We start from the raw sequence: 18,195 nt of genomic DNA on the forward strand, positions 1-18,195 counted from the left end.
GAAAGAAAGAAGGTATCAAAATCTTCTATGATGGGTAGCCCATGGTAGGTAACTGGAGAGAGGAGCGAAACACTGTGGCTTCACGGGGAGAATGTATGTGTTGGCTTTGAGGTAGAAGGAGCCGTGAGCTGGCCCTCGCAGGATGGATGGGATCAGAGACCTGGTGCCCATGAAGGAAGCAGGCTGAGCTCTGGTTCTCTGGCTATCAACCTGGTGTTTGATTCCTAAGAGCTGAGACATACTGTATTTCTGCAGTCATTAGGCAATGAGTTCAATTTTAGATGAATTAAGGTATCTAATAAAAGAGAATTTCACCCGAGCATAGGCTTTTCTATTAAGGCTTAGTTGTGACCCCTGAAAATCAATGCATCAGCAAGCATTTATTGAAACTTACTGTGGACCCAGATCCCAGCCTGAGCCCATCTCCCTGACAAAGGGTCCCCTTGTCACCCTCCTGAGAAACTCTTTTCCATCCATTCCCACCTGGCAAGAAATTATTCTCTTTACCAACTGTGCCCTCACCCTTTTCATGTTTGACTCATTGTCCGAGTCCCCCTCAGTGGTGAAAAGTATGGGACTGACCCAGGACGTGAGGGTTCTGTGCAGGGTTCCTGCGGATGGGATAGACGAAGGAAGGAGAGAGAGGCGGTGCCTCTGAACAAGGAGGCAGCATGGAAACCTGAACAAACTCAGAGAGAAGGGGACCAGAGACTGGAGAGGCAGGGGGTGGGGAGTGGGGAGCGGCTGTTTTGAGCGTGATGACTAGTAGGTGGAAATCTGCGGCAGACATAGTGCCTGCAGGAGACAGGAGGCCCAGACAGGCAGAGCCCAAAGCCACCTGGCTCTGTGCCCCGCAGCTTTCTTCCCACATTTGCTTTCCAGAACCCACGTAGTCATACTCATGCTCCACCATGTTCACCACAGCCAAGATCATGTTCTTTGTAACTTCTCCTCCCGTTTCCATCCCTTTGGACCTCTGTAACACAAATATCATAGAAAAGGAGCTTCGAAACTACAGAAATGTATTGCTCACGGTTCTGGAGGCTGGGAATTCCAAGATCAAGGTGCCAGCACATTCAGTGTCTGGTGAGAACATGCTTCCTGGATCACTGACAACTGTCTCCTTGCTGTGCCCTCACATGGTAGGAGGGGCCAGGGCACTCTCTGGGGTCGTTTTTATAGGGGCAATAATCCCATTCATGAGGGCTCCACTCTCATGAGACTAGTTACCTCTCAAATGCTCATCTCCAAATACCATCACCCTGGGGGCAGGTTTCAACATGAATTTGGGGGAGACACAGACACTCAGGCCATAGCACATCTTTTCTTTTCTTTTCTCACCTCATTTTTGGTAATGAAATTGAAGTAATTGAAAGACAGCTTGACACAGAAACTCCTCCTACTAATGCTTAGTTATCCCAACCACGTAGAAGAAAGGATAATTATATAATGTGATAGAGGTGCTAAATATCACTATGATAGTGATCACATTGCAATATATAAATGCATCAAATTAACATATTGTACACCTTAAATTTATACCATGTTAATATATTCAGGAAGAAAGGTGAAAGAAAGGAAGAAAGATGAAAGAAAGAAAGGAAGGAAGAAAGAAGGAAGGAAGGAAGGAGAAAGAAAGAAAGAAAGAAAGAAAGAAAGAAAGAAAGAAAGAAAGAAAGAAAGAGAAAGAAAGAAAGAAAGAGAAAGAAAGAAAGAAAGAAAGAAAGAAAGAAAGAAAGAAAGAAAGAAAGAAAGAAAGAAGTGAAAGAAACTCCCCTACTGGTCACCTGGTGTCAAGGCCAACCTGGCCTACATCTGTAGTTGTTCACAATGACTCTTTCGACCAACCTAGTGGCAAATGTCACATCTAGAGTCATTGAGAAGAGAATGGTGCATATCACGCCTGCCTTGTTCCCTGGCCATTTTTCACAGCCGTATTGGATTTGCCCACAGTTACCTCCTGAGGTAACAAACAATTCATTTGTATTTATTGGGTGTTCTTTTTCCATCACAATCATTTCCTGAGGGCTGTCTATCTGCAGTTATTTGTTTTGTTAAATTCTTTAATTGGATTTCGTTATCCGATATTTTATGTGTTTTGATTTCAATATTTCACAGCTATGTTCAGGGCACCCAGAATGTTGGAATTGGAAAGAAGCCACTAAAATCATTTACTGAGAGCCGGGTCACACCTGTTTTTGCTCTCGGGGAGCTTATTCCCAGAGGCCTTTCAAGGCTGGGAAAGGAGAAAATAAAGAAACAAACAAACATTTTTAAAAAAGTAATTCAAAAAATCAGCACAACTTCGGGAAGAAACCAGTTGTTGCCTTACCAAAGGACACCATGTCATCTCTTCTGGATATTTTCAGGGTGGAAGTGATGGTGTTGGCATCATGTTGCAGCCAAGCTCCTGAGGGTAAAGACAGAGGCAAAAGGAGGGCCTGGCATCTCATCTCCCCATCCAGCCCCTTGGATTTGTGGCAAAGCCTTGAGGAGAGAGAAGCTGAGCCAGAGGCTGGCTTTCTAAGGGATTCAGGACACCCATGGCATTTTGTAGGGCCCAGTGACCTTATGGCACATGGGCAAGTGGGTAGAACACAGCATGGCTTGCTTCATAAACCTGGAAGGACCCAGCACAAAGTGGGGAAGAGGGAACCAGGCTTGGGCACGGGTGCCATGCTGCCCCAGAGCACATCACAGTAGCTTTAAGAGCTTGGACAATAGTGCCAGAGGAGAGTGGTAAAGAATAGAATAAGAAAGAGCTGCTCTTGAGCTGACCAGAGGCACCCAGAGGTAACCAGACTCAGGTAAGAGGAGAGTCTGGAGAGGTTCTGTAATATGCAGGTGGAATGCTAAGTCACTGAAGTTTAATTAAGTGTTGTTTGCTAGTGTCTTCATATGAATCCACAGATGGACACGAGAAATTCCAATTTTACTGGTGGGCAGGATTTCCCTTCCCCAGAACCACATGGGATCGGGGAATCCCATTTCCTCACCATGTGATTCCACCCCAGCTCCTGCTGTTTCCCCACTGACATCTGGAACTCCATTTGGACCTACTTGTAACCTTTGTACAATGCCCATACCATTGTTTTTTCTCTCTGCTGGAAGACAGACAGGTGCATTGTTCCTATTGTGAGTAGAGTTCCTTCTTCACCATCCTCCTGACAATAACATCAAAACCTATTGTCTGTTTATATTCTGGCCTGGAGCACAGCCCTCAACCCCCATGGCAACCATTTACGTTACCCTCCAAGAAAATATGTCACAGGGTCTGGAGAAGAAGAAACTCCAAAGTCAGGGAAATTCACAATGTATACAGTTATGTGTATGACAAGAATGAACTTTGTAGCGAACATTGTCCTAACTGCACAGATAACATTTATAACTTACATTAGTCAACTGCTTAGAGTTTATTATGTCCCTTCCTCTCTAGACTCCACAAAAATCAGATATGGTCTCAACGTCAGGGGCATGAGCCAGAAGCCATCTAGTAAAGATTCAGACTAGCAAGATAGCCGAGAGGTGGTCATTAAACTAATGAGAAGAAGACAGAATTGCTGTGGATCCAGTCTCTAACTGTGTAACAAGGACTCCTTGGGCAACTTTCCAGCATTTAGAATAGGCTCTGTTTCAAAGGAACAGATGCCTTGTCATGTAGCAAGATCAAATGCCATGCTTGGGACTACCATTGGGATTGACAGCATCTGTTGTATGTGATTATAAAAAATTATATATGATTATAAAAAGGTGCCCGCTCTGGTGAAACCAGAGTTAGTGTCATATGACTTGGCAAGAAGATGATACCTCTGTGCAAACAAAGGAATGCTTGTCTGTTGGCCAGACATAGGCCTATGCCCAGATACATGGCTTGGTTAGTGGGCACACACTGGTTTTCAGTCCTCTGTCTCCTTTTACGCAGCCCACAACCTCTACAACCTTACCAGTGGCCCAAGCCAAGCTTTGGAATCTTGTTGCACGACATGGCACATGTTGAAGAAAGAGAACTAAATAAAGGGAATATTCTGCCTCACAGAGACATCGGTCTCTTCCTATTGATTTATGGTCCCTGATCGCATCATCAGTCCACCCCACTCCAGCACCCACTCACCGCTACCAATAACCAAACTTAATAAGGAGCCACTCCAGCTGAAAATTATGCTGGAGGCAAAATTGCTAAATGAAACAAACACTTAGGCTTCCCTCTAATCTTGCTTATCCCTGCCATTTTTCCTATCAACTTGGAACTGAGCCTGCTCCGTTAGAAAAACAAAAAAGTTGTTAACATCCTTGTTCCATGACAGCCTTGGCCTGATCCAAAGTGCTACTACTTCATCGTTCTGGGGATATCACTCCCTCCAAGTTTTCCATCACTGATGCCCAGGCCGGGTTCAAGGGGCTCCTCTAGCACCTTGACCATTCTAACCACATTCTTCTGTAATTACTTCTTTGCTTTCTGTTTGCCCTATTGAGGTATAAGCAATCTGAGAGCAGAAACAAGGACTCATTCACCTTTACTTGGCTTAAAATATTCGTGGAATGAATGGCCTAAGGAAGAAAAAAAAATGTTGATTGTGCACTGTATTAGTTTGTGAGGCCTGCTGTAACAAAAGTTCCACCAACCGGCTTAGAACAACAGTAATGTCTTGTCTCACAGTCCTGGAGGCCAGAAGTCCAAGATCAAAGTATTGCCAAGGCCATGCTCCCTCTGAAGGTGCTAGGGAAGAGCCATTCTGTGCTTCTCCTAGCTTCTGGTAGCCCCAGGCGTTCTTCGGCTTATAGATGCATCACTTCAATCCTCTGCCTTCACAAGGTCCTCTCCCTGTGCACCTTTCCATCATCTTGCCTTTGTATGTGTCTGTCTCTATATCTGCATTTCCCCTTTTATAAGGACACCAACCATATTGGATTCAGGCCCACTCTAATGATCTCATTTTAGTTTAATTACCTCTGTAAACATCCTATTTCCAAATAAGGTCCTATTCTAAGGTCCTGGAGGTTAGGACTTCAACACGTCATTGGGGAGGATACAATTCAATCTGTAACGTGTCCCCATTATTTAGCCGACATTTCCATGTGGGTAATTTTACTTAATCCTCATAGAAATCCCATGCAGTAGGTAGTAGAGTTCCCATTATTCATAATATTGCAAACTGAGACTCTAGGGAGAGCACAGGGTAGCAATTAGTGAAGCCACGTTTAGTACCCACGTGTATGTAGCTTCGACACCAGAGTGTCATGGTGGAGACGAGCATGGACTTGAGGTACAGACGGACCTCAGTTGAAGTTCTGCCCCTGCTACTTCTGGGCCATGTGGCCTCCATCCCCTCACCTGTTAAATAGAGATGGTGACAGAACCACAGTGTTTGTGTCATTTGGTACAAATAAAATGATTACCGTATAGTGCCTAGTACAGAGACCGACAAAAATTAGCTAATATCACGTCATGATATTACTCTACCTACATCTTCCTGAGAAGCAGCCTCAGAGACAGCACCAGATTTCAGTTAGAAATGAGGCCCGAGTCTCCGGTTCATCCTTGGAGGGTGGAACTTTCTAGCAAAGTCCACCTATCCTTGTATTCATGAAGAAGCCACGAGTTTCCTTTCCAGCATCCCCCTTCTCCATCTCTGATATGATATTCTGAGCAAAACAGGAATGTCCAGGAGCAGCAGCCCAACCCAGACATCCTACCCTCTGACATAGTATTCCACCACTACTAGCTCACTAATCTGTCCCTTCGCTATCTTTGTCCCTATTGTTACCACTTCACAATGACATGTAACAATGGGATACGTTAAGCAACCACAAACCACAGAGACCCTCTAGAGATGTTCAGTCAATGGAAACCTAAGGCAGGAGGAAAGCTACATCTCGAGTCCTTAAAAATCTCCAACAAAACCAAACCCACAATTTCCGGAAAGTTCTTTTTTATTTATTTATTTATTTATTTATTTATTTATTTATTTATTTATTTAAGTTTAGAGAGAGACAGAGAGGTGGGGAGGGGCAGAGGGAAAGAGAGACTCTTAAGCAGGCTCCACCCCCCGGCGTGGAGCCTGATGTGGGGCTCAATCTCACAACCCTGAGATCATGACCTGAGCCGAAATCAAGAATCAGTCCTTAACCAGCTGAGCCACCCAGGCACCCTTGGAAGGTTCTTTCAATAACTAGCCACCTAACAGTCCTAAAGTCTGCATCTTACCCAAACCCCATTCCTTCTTTCCTTTGTGCTTAAGGTAGTCTAAATTTGAAAGCATGGTCCCATTGCAAACAGATCAGGGTTGAGAACCAGCGACATTACTTCCCGGTTATGTGACCATGGGTGAGCTACTTAATTTTTTTCGGTCTCCCCTTCAATAAAATGGGTTAAGTTTCTGCTTCACAGATTCACACATGTGTGGAACATGTAACATGTAGGGCTTATTAGTCACTTGATACATATTTTCTCTTCCCTTCCCTTCTTCCTTTGAGCCCTTTGTAGCCCCTCATGTGCAAACACATATTTACATATTTATATAGAACATTAGAAGAATTCTACATACAGACAGCGAGATAATATGGACTCTGAATCCACTGATGCAACTCGTATCTTAAAATACAAAGGTTTGCTTGGTGAAAAAATTCTGGAGATGGACAGTGGTAATGGTTCTACAGCAAACTGAATGTACTTAATGCCACTGAAAACTTAAAAATGGCTAAAAGTGCATGCTATGTTACGTATAATTTTCCCAAATTTTTTAAATTTGAAAATAATTATTCATTCTGAGTCTATTTTCCTTAGTGGACAAGAAAAAGAGAATGGAGCCATAAATATTTAATATTTGACATGGTCTCCCCATTAATCTAACACTTTTCATGAAGGGTTCACTATTGCATAAATCTTTTCAGATTTCTTTGATCCTGAAATTTTGGCAGACGTTAGCATTATAATAAAAACGTGTTCAAAGGCATTGTTTAAATTTTTTCTCGAGATGCTTTGTTCTTTGTTAAGGGTAGCAGTCCCTTTAACTGAAGCCGGAACGGGTTCAAACTCTGGTAATGGGACAGGAAAATATCTCTTATCAGAGAAACGCAGAGACGGAAGATCCTGGCCTCTTGAACTTTGTATTCCTAAGATGAGTCCCCAGCCCCCACCCATTCTCCCTCTGTCTCTCTTTCTCTTTTTCCAAAGGAAAGAAAAGAAAGAAGGAAGGTCTCCGGTTATTGAAAGGCAGGCAAACGAATGTGTTCAAATATCCCAGAAAGATTGAAAAAGGGAAAGCGCTTCACTGAGAATCAGCGGCCTTGAGCACGTTGACTTTGGACTTACCTGAAATGGTTTTTTCAGTCCTTATTATGGGCTTGCTTTTAAGAGCACTGTGCTAGACACTTTGTTACAAATTAGATGATTTAAAAGTCACCACTACCCTGAGAACTAATACTATCCCCCTTTGAAAGACTTCTTAAATGAAGTTCAAAGAGGTTAAAATCAATTATCCAATTATCACGATTGAAACTGGTGCCTGAAAAAAAAAAAAAAAGAAAAGAAACTGGTGCCTGGTCAGTAATTTAAGTAGAGCTATTCCTGGCAGAACTACATTTTTTTTAAAGATTTTTATTTATTTATTTGACATGGAGAGAGAACACAAGCAGGAGGAGTGGCAGGCAGAGGGAGAGGGAGAAGCAGGAGCCCCATGCAGGACTTGATCCCAGGACCCTGGAATCATGACTTGAGCAGAAGGCAGACGCTTAACCAACTGAGCCACCCAGGCACCCCAGCAGAACTACATTTTTGATAAAATGTGGAGACCAGGCATACTGAGTGGGGCATGGTGTCAGCCTCCAACCAGGGCCTTTGTCCAAGCTCTTGAAGCTATGTGAAGGACTGTGAACACGGGACCGTACAGTCCCCACCTGTGTTAGTCTCTGTGCCACTGCTGTGCTGAATCACCACAAACTTAGTGGTTTGCACAACACAAATGTATTATCTTCCAGTTCTGGAGGTCAGAAGTGTCAGAAGGCCTCCCGGTGTCAAACCAAGGTGAAGACAGAATTGTGCTCCTTCTGCAGGTTCTAGAGAAGAATCTATCATCTTGCTCTTCAGCCACCCACATTCTCTGGTTCACGGTCTTTCCCTCCATCTTCAAAATGTTGTCTCTGTGTCTTTTGTCCAGAGTCACAACTTCCTTGGAGTCTTTCCTGCTTCCCTCAGCCACCTTGGACTCTTGGGATTACATGGGGCCCACCAGGATAATCCAGGATGAGCTCCACATCTCAAGGTCCTTAATCACACCTGCAAAGTCCTTTTTACCGTATTACACAACAGGTCCTGGGGATTAAGACAGAGACATCGTTGGGGGCCTTTATTCTGTCTTCCTCATCAAACCAGAATGAGGGACACACCCAGGTTCCCAAAGGAGGGTCTGACTTCGGAAAGACCCTTTCTATTAGAAAAAAAGAAAGAAAGAAAGAAAGAAAGAAAGAAAGAAAGAAAGAAAGAAACCCCTTGCTAAATCAAAATATTCAAACCAAGTGCTACGAAGGAACAGCAAACCCCTACTAATCTTGAATCATTCATAGTTACAGAGAGATAATGGGTTTGTCTGAGCTAGCAGACTCAGTGAAAAAGCATTTGTACACATTGGAGCAGTTCCTCAAAAAATTAAAAACAGAATTACCACATGATCCAGCAATTTCCTTCCTAGATGTGCATTGAAAAAAAAAATTGAAAGCAGGGACTCAAACGGATATTTGTACACCCATGTTCACAGCAGCATTATTCACAAGAGCCGAAAGGTAGAAAAAACCCAAGTGTCCACTGATGGATCACTGGATGAAAAAATGTGGTCTATGCATACACTGGAATGTTATTCAACCTCAGAAAGAAGGGAATCCTGACACAGGCTATTACACAGATGAACCCTGAAGATATGTGAAGTGAAATAAGCCAGTCACAAAAGGATGAGCATTGCATGATTCCACTCATTCGCAGTGCTTAGAGTCATCAAACTCATAGAGACAGAAAGTGGAACGGTCGTTGCCAGGAGCTGGTGGTGAGTGAAATGAGGAGTTAGTGTTTAATGAGTTTCAGTTTCAGGGAAGGTGACGAAGTTCCGGAGATGGGCGGTGGTGATGGCGGCACGAGAGTGTGAAGGAACTTAATGCCATTGAATAGGTAGTTAAGGGGATACATTTTATGTTATGTATATTTAATCCCAATTTAAAACAAAGGTCTTTGTGGACTCTTCTAAAGTTCTGATCATTAAAAAATGAAACGGAAATACCAACCAGAGAAGCTTTGATGACGCGTACGGTGTTTTGCTCAATTCTTTGTATTTATCAGCTCTTCTACTCCCCAACTTTTTATTGACCTAAACGGTCAGGCCCAGTCGAGATGGCACAGAAGGGCCAGGCTGTTCCCAGCATGCCGTCCTCTGCCTTGGAGTCCGATCTAGGATGTCCTTTTTTATTTTGTTGTATTCCTGTCTCCCATTTCAGTCAGCTTGTCAGGAGCTCTTTGAGGGCTGGCCGCCCCCAAGTATCCGTTGCTATAGCTTTTCCACACCACCAGCCTGCCTCCCTGAGTCTAGGGCCACACAAGGGGATTCGCCTGCCATTTGTTCTTGCGAAGGGACCACACGGGTATAGACCGTGAAGCTCAACCACTTACATGCACTTCTCTGTACTCTGTTTGTATCTCTGGAAAATTACATTTCTCTGAAACGCTTCCAATTTTCAGCCAGTGCCTTTACTCTTCCCTTCTTGTGGAAAACAGCACAAGTCTCTCTCGAGCAGCTCACCAACCTTGCACATAAGTCAACACGGAGATTCAAGCCCAGGTAACAGAGAAAGTATATGCTTGACAGAGCCCAGGTCTGCCCCCCAAGAGTTCCCAAGGGTCTCAGAGGCCTCCAGGACACAGGCGTGTGGGGTCTCCGGGGAGTAAGAGACGAAAGATGGCGTTTTGAGGCAGGCACATGAAGCATGGCCGCTGATGTGGCCCATCAGCCACAAAGTTCCACACAGAACATGGAGGCCTGCACAGCCCATGGAGGCCCACGTGGAGGAAAAAAATACATTCTGAAGTAGAAACTAGGAGACCCTTAGAGATGTTTTTCAGTCTGTCCATAAAAAGGTAACACATGTAAAGTGCTCAGTGCCAATACGTGACATATACAGAGCAAACGCCCAATAACAAGACCACCACCCGCTATTATTATTACTACATAACTTGGGACACATTTTGATCCAATCAAAACCGCGTATTGGGCTTAGCGTGTCACTCAAATATAATCTGCCCTAACTAACTGTGTATGGCCTGAGGAAAGACTCAGGGGTCTTTCCTCATGGAGTTTAGAAAAAAAAGAGGAAAGAAGTAGAGAATCAGCATCTGCGTATCTGAAGGATGGGCCCGCGGGAGATTCCCGTGCGTTTGGCAAGTGGAATGAAGCTGTTGTTTTAACTGCAGGACTGTTAAGCAGCCTTCCAGCTGTGATGCGGTTCCTCACAGAGACTCTTCTGCAAAGGTAGTTGTAGGGTGGAATCCTAGAGTCCTTACTTGAAATGGGAGTGGGGTCAGCGTCTGAGTTCCCACTCAGCCACGAACGATGGGCGAACTGCCTAACTTTGAGTATGCGTTTTCACCTGCCCGGGTCTCAGTTGCCCGGACTAAATGATTTCAGCTAACTTTTTGGCCCTAACATCCTATATGTTTGAGCTTTCCAGCCCACTGGCAGTGTCATTTTCCAAGGTAACTAAATAAACTCGGTATTCTTTATCAATTCACCTCTCCTGAGTTTAAAATGAGCCACTTCCTCTGGTCCTGGTTATTCCAGGGATAAATGATAAAAATTTAGTTTCTGGACTTACCAGCCTGACAGCAAAGGCCCACATCATGGAGAGGCATCCAAGATGTGGTCTTTCTGTCTTCAAATCCCTCAACTGTAATATGCTCCAGCCTCTTTTCCATCTGTCCAATAAGGGCAAAGTGAAACCTCTGTTTGCAAAGAATGATTGAGCTTTAAAAAAAAAAAAATCATGAATTATACATTTGGATAAACACAAGCTATGCTATTTATTTATTTTCCAAGTGTTGCTGGGTAGCAGGTTTACACTGCCAGTCAACTAGGAAGAAAAAAATGTGGTCTGTTTAGTTCGGATCTACACTGGATTCTGTTTTCCTCCTGAGCTCCCACTATCATGTAGCAGAGAAAAGATAATTAATTATAGACTGATTTCCCATCTTAGTTAGATGTAGTGACTTAAATAGGCCTTTTGGTACTCATGTATGGGGGAATCATATCTCAGTCCCCTTACTTCCAAGCCCACCTCTTCCCAGTGGTACGTGGTATGTGGGGGAGGAAGCCTCCTGTGACTTCATGATGGTATAATAAATGGATTTGGGGACCCAGGAACTATCCGCAGCCCCGCCTTATCTTGGTCAATCTGACACCAAGGTGGTCTGATCTTGTCTGCTGGATCCACCAGTCTGCTGATGGTATCTGTGCTTCATGACCCTGTGGCCAGTTCCATTCCTGTGAATCCTCCCACTGACTCAGCCTTCTTTCAGCTCTTAACTGGTCAAAAGACAGCTGGATCTGAGTTCCTTGACTGGACTCTGTGGCAGGGATCTTCACCTTAGCACAGCGGGCCCATGGTTTTCAGTCCAGCATTTATGCTATTTGAGAAACTAGGTAAGGTTGAGAGTGTTAATCAGATTTGCTCTCTGTCCAACCATGTCATACCACCATGCTGGATCACACCTTGCTCGTATTGTCCCTGCATAGCATTGTCCTCCAGGGTTCCAAATAGCGAAGAAGGAAAGCAGGCCGCCCCTCTCCCCATGTTCCCTTAGATCTATCTGTTATAGTACTACGCTGGTAATTTAACAACAGGCTTTTCAGGAGTTCTAAGTGTTTGCCAGTTATCATTGCGCAAATATCCCCACCATGTCCAATTTCAAGCTGCAAACTATTTTAACAATCAGCTTGCAAAATTCCTGATATTTTAACAGTTAGCCCCAAAGAGCTGATACAAGCCAACTCCAACACACCTCTGACACTCTTATGCTCTCAACCTTCCTCAGCATAAGTAGAGAAAATTGCCACACACTTCCAACCAGCTACCTCTCCTGCCTCTTTTTCACTTTTTTTCCTCTCATCATCTCCCAGGATGGAAAGGGGTGGATTTTCCCTCTTTTGGCTACCCAGAGCAGCAAGCTGCACAGCTAGGGCATCCTCTCTATACTATGGAATGAATGGAACCCCTCCCCGCCCCGGCATGGTTCTTGAGATGTCAAATAAGAGGTAAAAATATTATAACATGTGTTCCTTTACCAAAACCTATTGTCAGGCTGGAGAAATCAATTTCGAATGTCAGAAGCTTATTCAGAATAAGATAATTCTTCAAAATAAGAATGATATCTTATTCATATTAGATCATTTCTAACAATCTATCTTCAAGTTCATTGGTTCTTTTCTCTATCATTTCCACGAAGTCCACTCAGGTTTTAAAATTTTGGTTACTGTATTTTTCACTTTTGCAATTCCCATTTGGTTCTTTTCACCATTTAGTATTTTTTGCTGAAACTTTCAATCCTCTCGTTCATTTCAAGAGGGTTTACTGTTACTTCTTGGAGCATTCTTATAATTACTGCTTTAAAGTCTGTCAGATAATTCCAACATCTGTAATATCATGGCTTTGGCATGTGTTGGATATTTTTCCATGCAAGTTAAAATTTTCCTGGTCCTTTGTATGCTAAGTAATTTTAGATTATTTCCTGGATGTTTTGGATATTACAAGTCTCCAAGTCTTATTTCAAACCTATGCGGAATGTTGATGGTTTTGTTGAGACAGGGAAACTGCTTTGTTTAGCAGACTCTGTTGGGTTCAGGCTGCAAATCTGGAACAGCTCTCTGCCCATGTGGTTTAAATATCAGTACCATTGTCAAAGCCTTTGCAGCATTATTCAGATGTGTCCCACATGTGTGCCACCCAGTGGGCATTCTGGGTCCTGGGCTGTGATCTATCTGATGGACCAGTTCTCAAAGTCTATGACATTCTGTTTAGGCTCAGATCCATTCATGTGCAGCTCAGGGGTGAGCCCAGCTGTTCAAAAACAACTTTATAAGATTGCTTTCCTGAGCTCCTCCCTCTCCATGATTTCCCCAATATTTTCTGGTCTTTTCAGTCTCCAGACAAAATGTGGGGACTTGTTTTCTCAATCTGACACACATTTGGTGCAACCGAGTCCATGCCTGGGACCAAGCAATGAATGAAGGTTTAAAAAACAATAAGGGTTCAGTCCATTTTCTTGGGACCACAGCTTTACCAATCAGTGAGGAAGTTTCCCCTCCCTCACAGTTTTGGGGCCCCCATTGCTGCCACCGTTCCTGCTGCCACCAAAGGATTGTTTAGGGGCTGAAATGAAAGAGAGTGGAGAAAGGAGGGAAAATGGGGATTTTCCCACTTTCTATTAATAGTAGGAGATCTCTTATCCACTCCTTGAGTCTGAACCAGAGAGCTTCTCCTGGATCGTTCTTTGCGTTCGTGCCACCTTCCAGGTTTCAGGCTGTGCTGAGTCCAGGAAATATTGGAAGAGAAAAAATTGTAAACTCACCACTGGCTTAGTGGTACTTCAACTGTTGAGCTTCTCTGATCCATTTGTTACTTTACCTCCAGAGTCCTTAAACAGCTGCCCATGCATTCTGTCCAGGTTTTATACCTGATTTAAGGGCGAGAGACTGGATGGGGTGTGTTTAATTCATCCTATCCAGAACTAGGACCCTCACAATGTAGTCAGAGAAATCTCTCTAAAGCACAAATCTGGCCACATCACTCCTGTGCTTCAAGTTCTATAAAGCCCCCAGGCTTGTGCCCTCAAAGCCCTTCATCTGCGATGCCATCCAATCTGTGATCTGGCCCCTTCTCCTCTCTCCAGCTTCCAGCCACTCCTACCTTTCAAACTACTCTGAGGCAACTGAGCACTTGCAACTCCTGGAGTGCACAGTGCTTTCCTGACCTCCTAGCCTTTGCCCATGCTGCTCCCGTACCTAGAATGTGCTTACCCCTTCTTTCCTGGCTACTTCCCCATAAGTCTTAGTTGAAATGTTGCTGTTTCTGGAAAAATGTCTCTTACCCACAAGAATGGATTAGTTTTCTCTACAATGAGCTACCATGTATTTTGTCATGGTATTTCACCACTGTATACTACAGTTATCTTTTTATTCATTTGTCTTTCCCACCAGACTGTAAGCACCTTGCAAGCAAGTATAGTCTTTCACGAGTTTCTAATAAAAGGTCTGGCACACAGCTGGTTCTAATCAATATCTGTGAAACTGAATTGTGTCCAGACCAACAATGCCCCTGTGAAGTGGATTTTCCACCCCTGAACTGCTACTTCCTTGGTTCAGGCCCCTGACCACTCCTTGCCATTTGGTGCTCTGTCTACACTATGCTTCACCTTGGATCTTAGACTCCATCCCAGATCCTGGGTTGCACCTCTCCAAACTTCCATTGTCTGAACCCCCAGATTCTTGGGCGTATCTTTAGACTAGGGTGACTGAGTGTTGCTCACTCAGGTGATAACCCCTTGACCTCAGTCAGTATCTATAGAATTGATTAGTGTAAGTATTCACCATGCCCTAGGAAGTAGATTTCCTCCACCGGACCTTTGTTAGAGCCCCTATTAGCCACCAGATGCTAACCACATGGACCAGGATTTGGGGGTTCACTTTACCATCACACCCCTCTGCCTACCTAGACCTGCACCAAACAAAAGAAATCCGATGTGCAAGCCATAGGTATAATTTTAAATTTTCCAGTAGCCGCATTTTAAAAAAGGAAAAAGAAACAGGTGAAATTACCTTGAATAATAAATTTTATTAACACAATATATCCCAAATTTATCATTACAACATGTAATTGATACTTCTAAAATTATCCAGAAAATATTTTACATTCTTGTGTTCATACTAAGACTTCAAAATCTCGTTTGTATTTTATACTCACAGCACATCTCAATTTGGGAGAGCCTCCTTTTGAGTGCTTAATGGGTACATGTGACCAGTGGATGTTATACTGGACAACCTATACTGGACTGGGCATTAAATTGCTAGCAATAGCTAATGCTTACTGTGTACTTACAACATGACCAGCACCCTATACTGAGCCTCTAAGATTTTTCATGCATTATCTAATTTAATTCTGACAGCAATACCATAAACCAGGGACGATCGCAAATGAGGAACCATCTCAGAAATTAGACCCAAGGTGACACCAGTGATTCAGTGGCAGAGCCAATGCTAGACTCAGACTGGTGTATCTCCAGGCCTATGTGCTAACCCCTTTTCTGGTGCCTCCTAAGGGCCTTAGTAAACAGGAGTTGCTAACCTTCAGTCACCACATGTTGAAAATACACATAAGGGTTAAAAACTATACAGGTAACATTGCTAAAAAGTTTAGATGGGTAAATTCATGTTTTGAAAGTCATCAGAGAGAACAGTCGTATCCTTCCAGAAAACAGCCTGCATGCCATGGTCAAAGAATGGTACTGGGTTGAATAAATGACAACCCCGACAAAAGTTAACATTTATTACGTTCTCAAGCTTTGAATGCTTCAAAAGGAATTAGTTTAGAAAAAGTTAATTTTCAAAGGATTTGACAGACAATTAAAATCAAGCTGGTTTTCTTCTTGGTCCCTTCATTCAGCAAACTCTGTGAACCTGGCACACAGTGGGGGGGTTTAAGCTGCTTTCTCACATGCTGTTTTCAAAGACTCCTCCATGCAGAACATCAGTGGTTTCCTTCTCTTGCCCTTGTTAACTAAGAGGAATGCCATCTTAGCAACAGGAAGGTGGGATCTGCTAGTATCCTCAGGCTATGGGATAAATAGCATCTCCCAGTCACTGTCCTGGGTGATTAAGATTTTCTTTGTGCCATCATTTATCCCATGGGACATATTTACTCCTTTAACCTTCAGTCTTTACATACAAAATGTAGACTTTTTTTTTTTTTCAGTTACATTTAAGTTCTGTTTTGAGGGACAGAAAATCAAACAGTACTTTACACAAGTTAGAAGTTTGTCTTTCTCTCCCATGGACCTAGGCTTTCCATGATCAATGGGGCTTGGGTTTGTTTAATTTTGAGGCTTCATCATCCTCCCACAGAAGGCTTCTGCAGCCCCAAATGGCTGTTCAGGTCTAGTCATCTCATCATAATCCAGCCAGCAAGAGAGGAGAAAGGTCAGGGAAGGAGTGCACAGTCCTCTTCTTTTGAGAGCCATTTCTGAACATTGTTTATGCAGCTTACACATATATCATATTGGTCAGAACTCAACACAAGGCCATCAAATTCAAGAGAGGATGAGAAGTGTAATCTTTGCTCTAGGTGTCTGAAGCAGCAATGAGAATGTGCCTCTTGGATCCCCGATGGCAAGAAGTATAATTGTCTGAGGGCCCCAGCTGCTGCACTCTAAAATCCATCATGGCTGTCGTGGTGGGGAGGGAGCTGCAGTCACACAGGAGGACCAGACACAGACTAACACACAGGACAGCACACAGGAAAATGAATCCCCAATAGTGACTGGCTTAGAAAGAGAGAGGGCCTGAATTTTGTGAGTTCTTGCAACCTGAGGAACAGGAGACAGTACATTGTAGAGTACTACAGGAACTCTTCTTCATAAAGCCATCACCCTCAAGAAGAGGAGACATAGCTGACTTTCCTAACACATAGAAACAGGCACAGAGACTTAGACAAAATGAGAACACAGAGGCATTTATCCCAAATGAAAGAACAGAGCAAGGCCATGGCCAGAAATCTGAGTGAAACAGATGTAAGTAATGTGCCTGATGGAGATTTTATAGCAATGAACATAAGGATACTCAGTGGATTTGAGAAAAGAGTGGAGGACGTCAGTAAGACCATTAACACAGAGACAAGGAATAACATAACAGAGATAAAAGGCTCAATAAACAAAATGAGAAACACAGGTTATGGAATGAACAGCAGGCTGGAAGAAGCAGAGGAATGAGTTGATGACCGAGAAGACAGAGTAATGAAAAGGAATCAAACTGAAGAAAAGAGTAAAAAAAGAACTATGCAAGATGAGAATAGACTTGGGGAACTCAGTGACTCCATCAAATGTAATAACATTTGTACTATAGGAGCCCAGAAGAGAAGAGACAGAAGAGAGGGCAGAGAATTTATTTCAAGAAATAATAGGTGAAAACTTCCCTAATCTGGGGAAGGATACAGATATCCAGATCCAGGAGGCACAGAGAACCCCAATAAAGTCAGCAAGAGCAGATCCACACCAAGACATATTGTAATTAAAATGGCAAAATGTAGGGGCGCCTGGGTGGCTCAGTCGTTAAGCGTCTGCCTTGGGCTCAGGGCGTGATCCTGGCGTTCTGGGATTGAGCCCCATGTCAGGCTCCTCCGCTGGGAGCCTGCTTCTTCCTCTCCCACTCCCCCTGCTGTGTTCTCTCTCTCGCTGGCTGTCTGTCTCTCTCTCTGTCAAATAAATAAGTAAAAATCTTTAAAAATTAAAATAAATAAATAAATGAAATGGCAAAATGTAGTGATATAGGAAAAACATTAGAAGCAGCAAGACAAAAAAAAGGCAGTTATATACAAAGGAAAAACCATAAGCCATCAGGGGATTTTTCAGCAGCAACTTTCCAAGCCAGAAAGGAGTGGTATGATGTATTTAAAGGGCTGAATTCAAAGGAAAAACTTGCAGCCATGATTACTCTATCCAGCAAGGCTATCATTCAGAATGGAAGGAGAGATAAAGAGTTTCCCAGACAAATAAAAACTAAAGGAGATCATGACCACTAGCCAGCCCTACAAAAAAATATTAAAGGAGATCTTTTGAGTGGAAAAGAAAGACCAAAAATGACAGTATGAAGGTAAGAAACACAAAGGCAGTAAAAATGAATAATTCTGTAAAAAAAATCAGTCAAGGAACTCACAAAATAAAATAATGTAAAATATGACTCCATATACATAAATGTGGGGAGGAGAGGAGTAAAGATGGGTTCAAACTTAAATGACCATCAACTTAATATAGACTGCTACATGCAGAAGAGTTTATATACAAGCCTAATGGTAGCCACAAATTTACAAACCACTAATAAATTTACAAAGAAAAAAAGAGGAAGAATTCTAAATACATCATTTAAAAACCCAGCAAGCCATGAAAGAAGGAAAGAC

This window comes from Ursus arctos, unplaced genomic scaffold, assembly GCF_023065955.2.
Source record: "Ursus arctos isolate Adak ecotype North America unplaced genomic scaffold, UrsArc2.0 scaffold_31, whole genome shotgun sequence".
NCBI lineage: Eukaryota > Metazoa > Chordata > Mammalia > Carnivora > Ursidae > Ursus > Ursus arctos.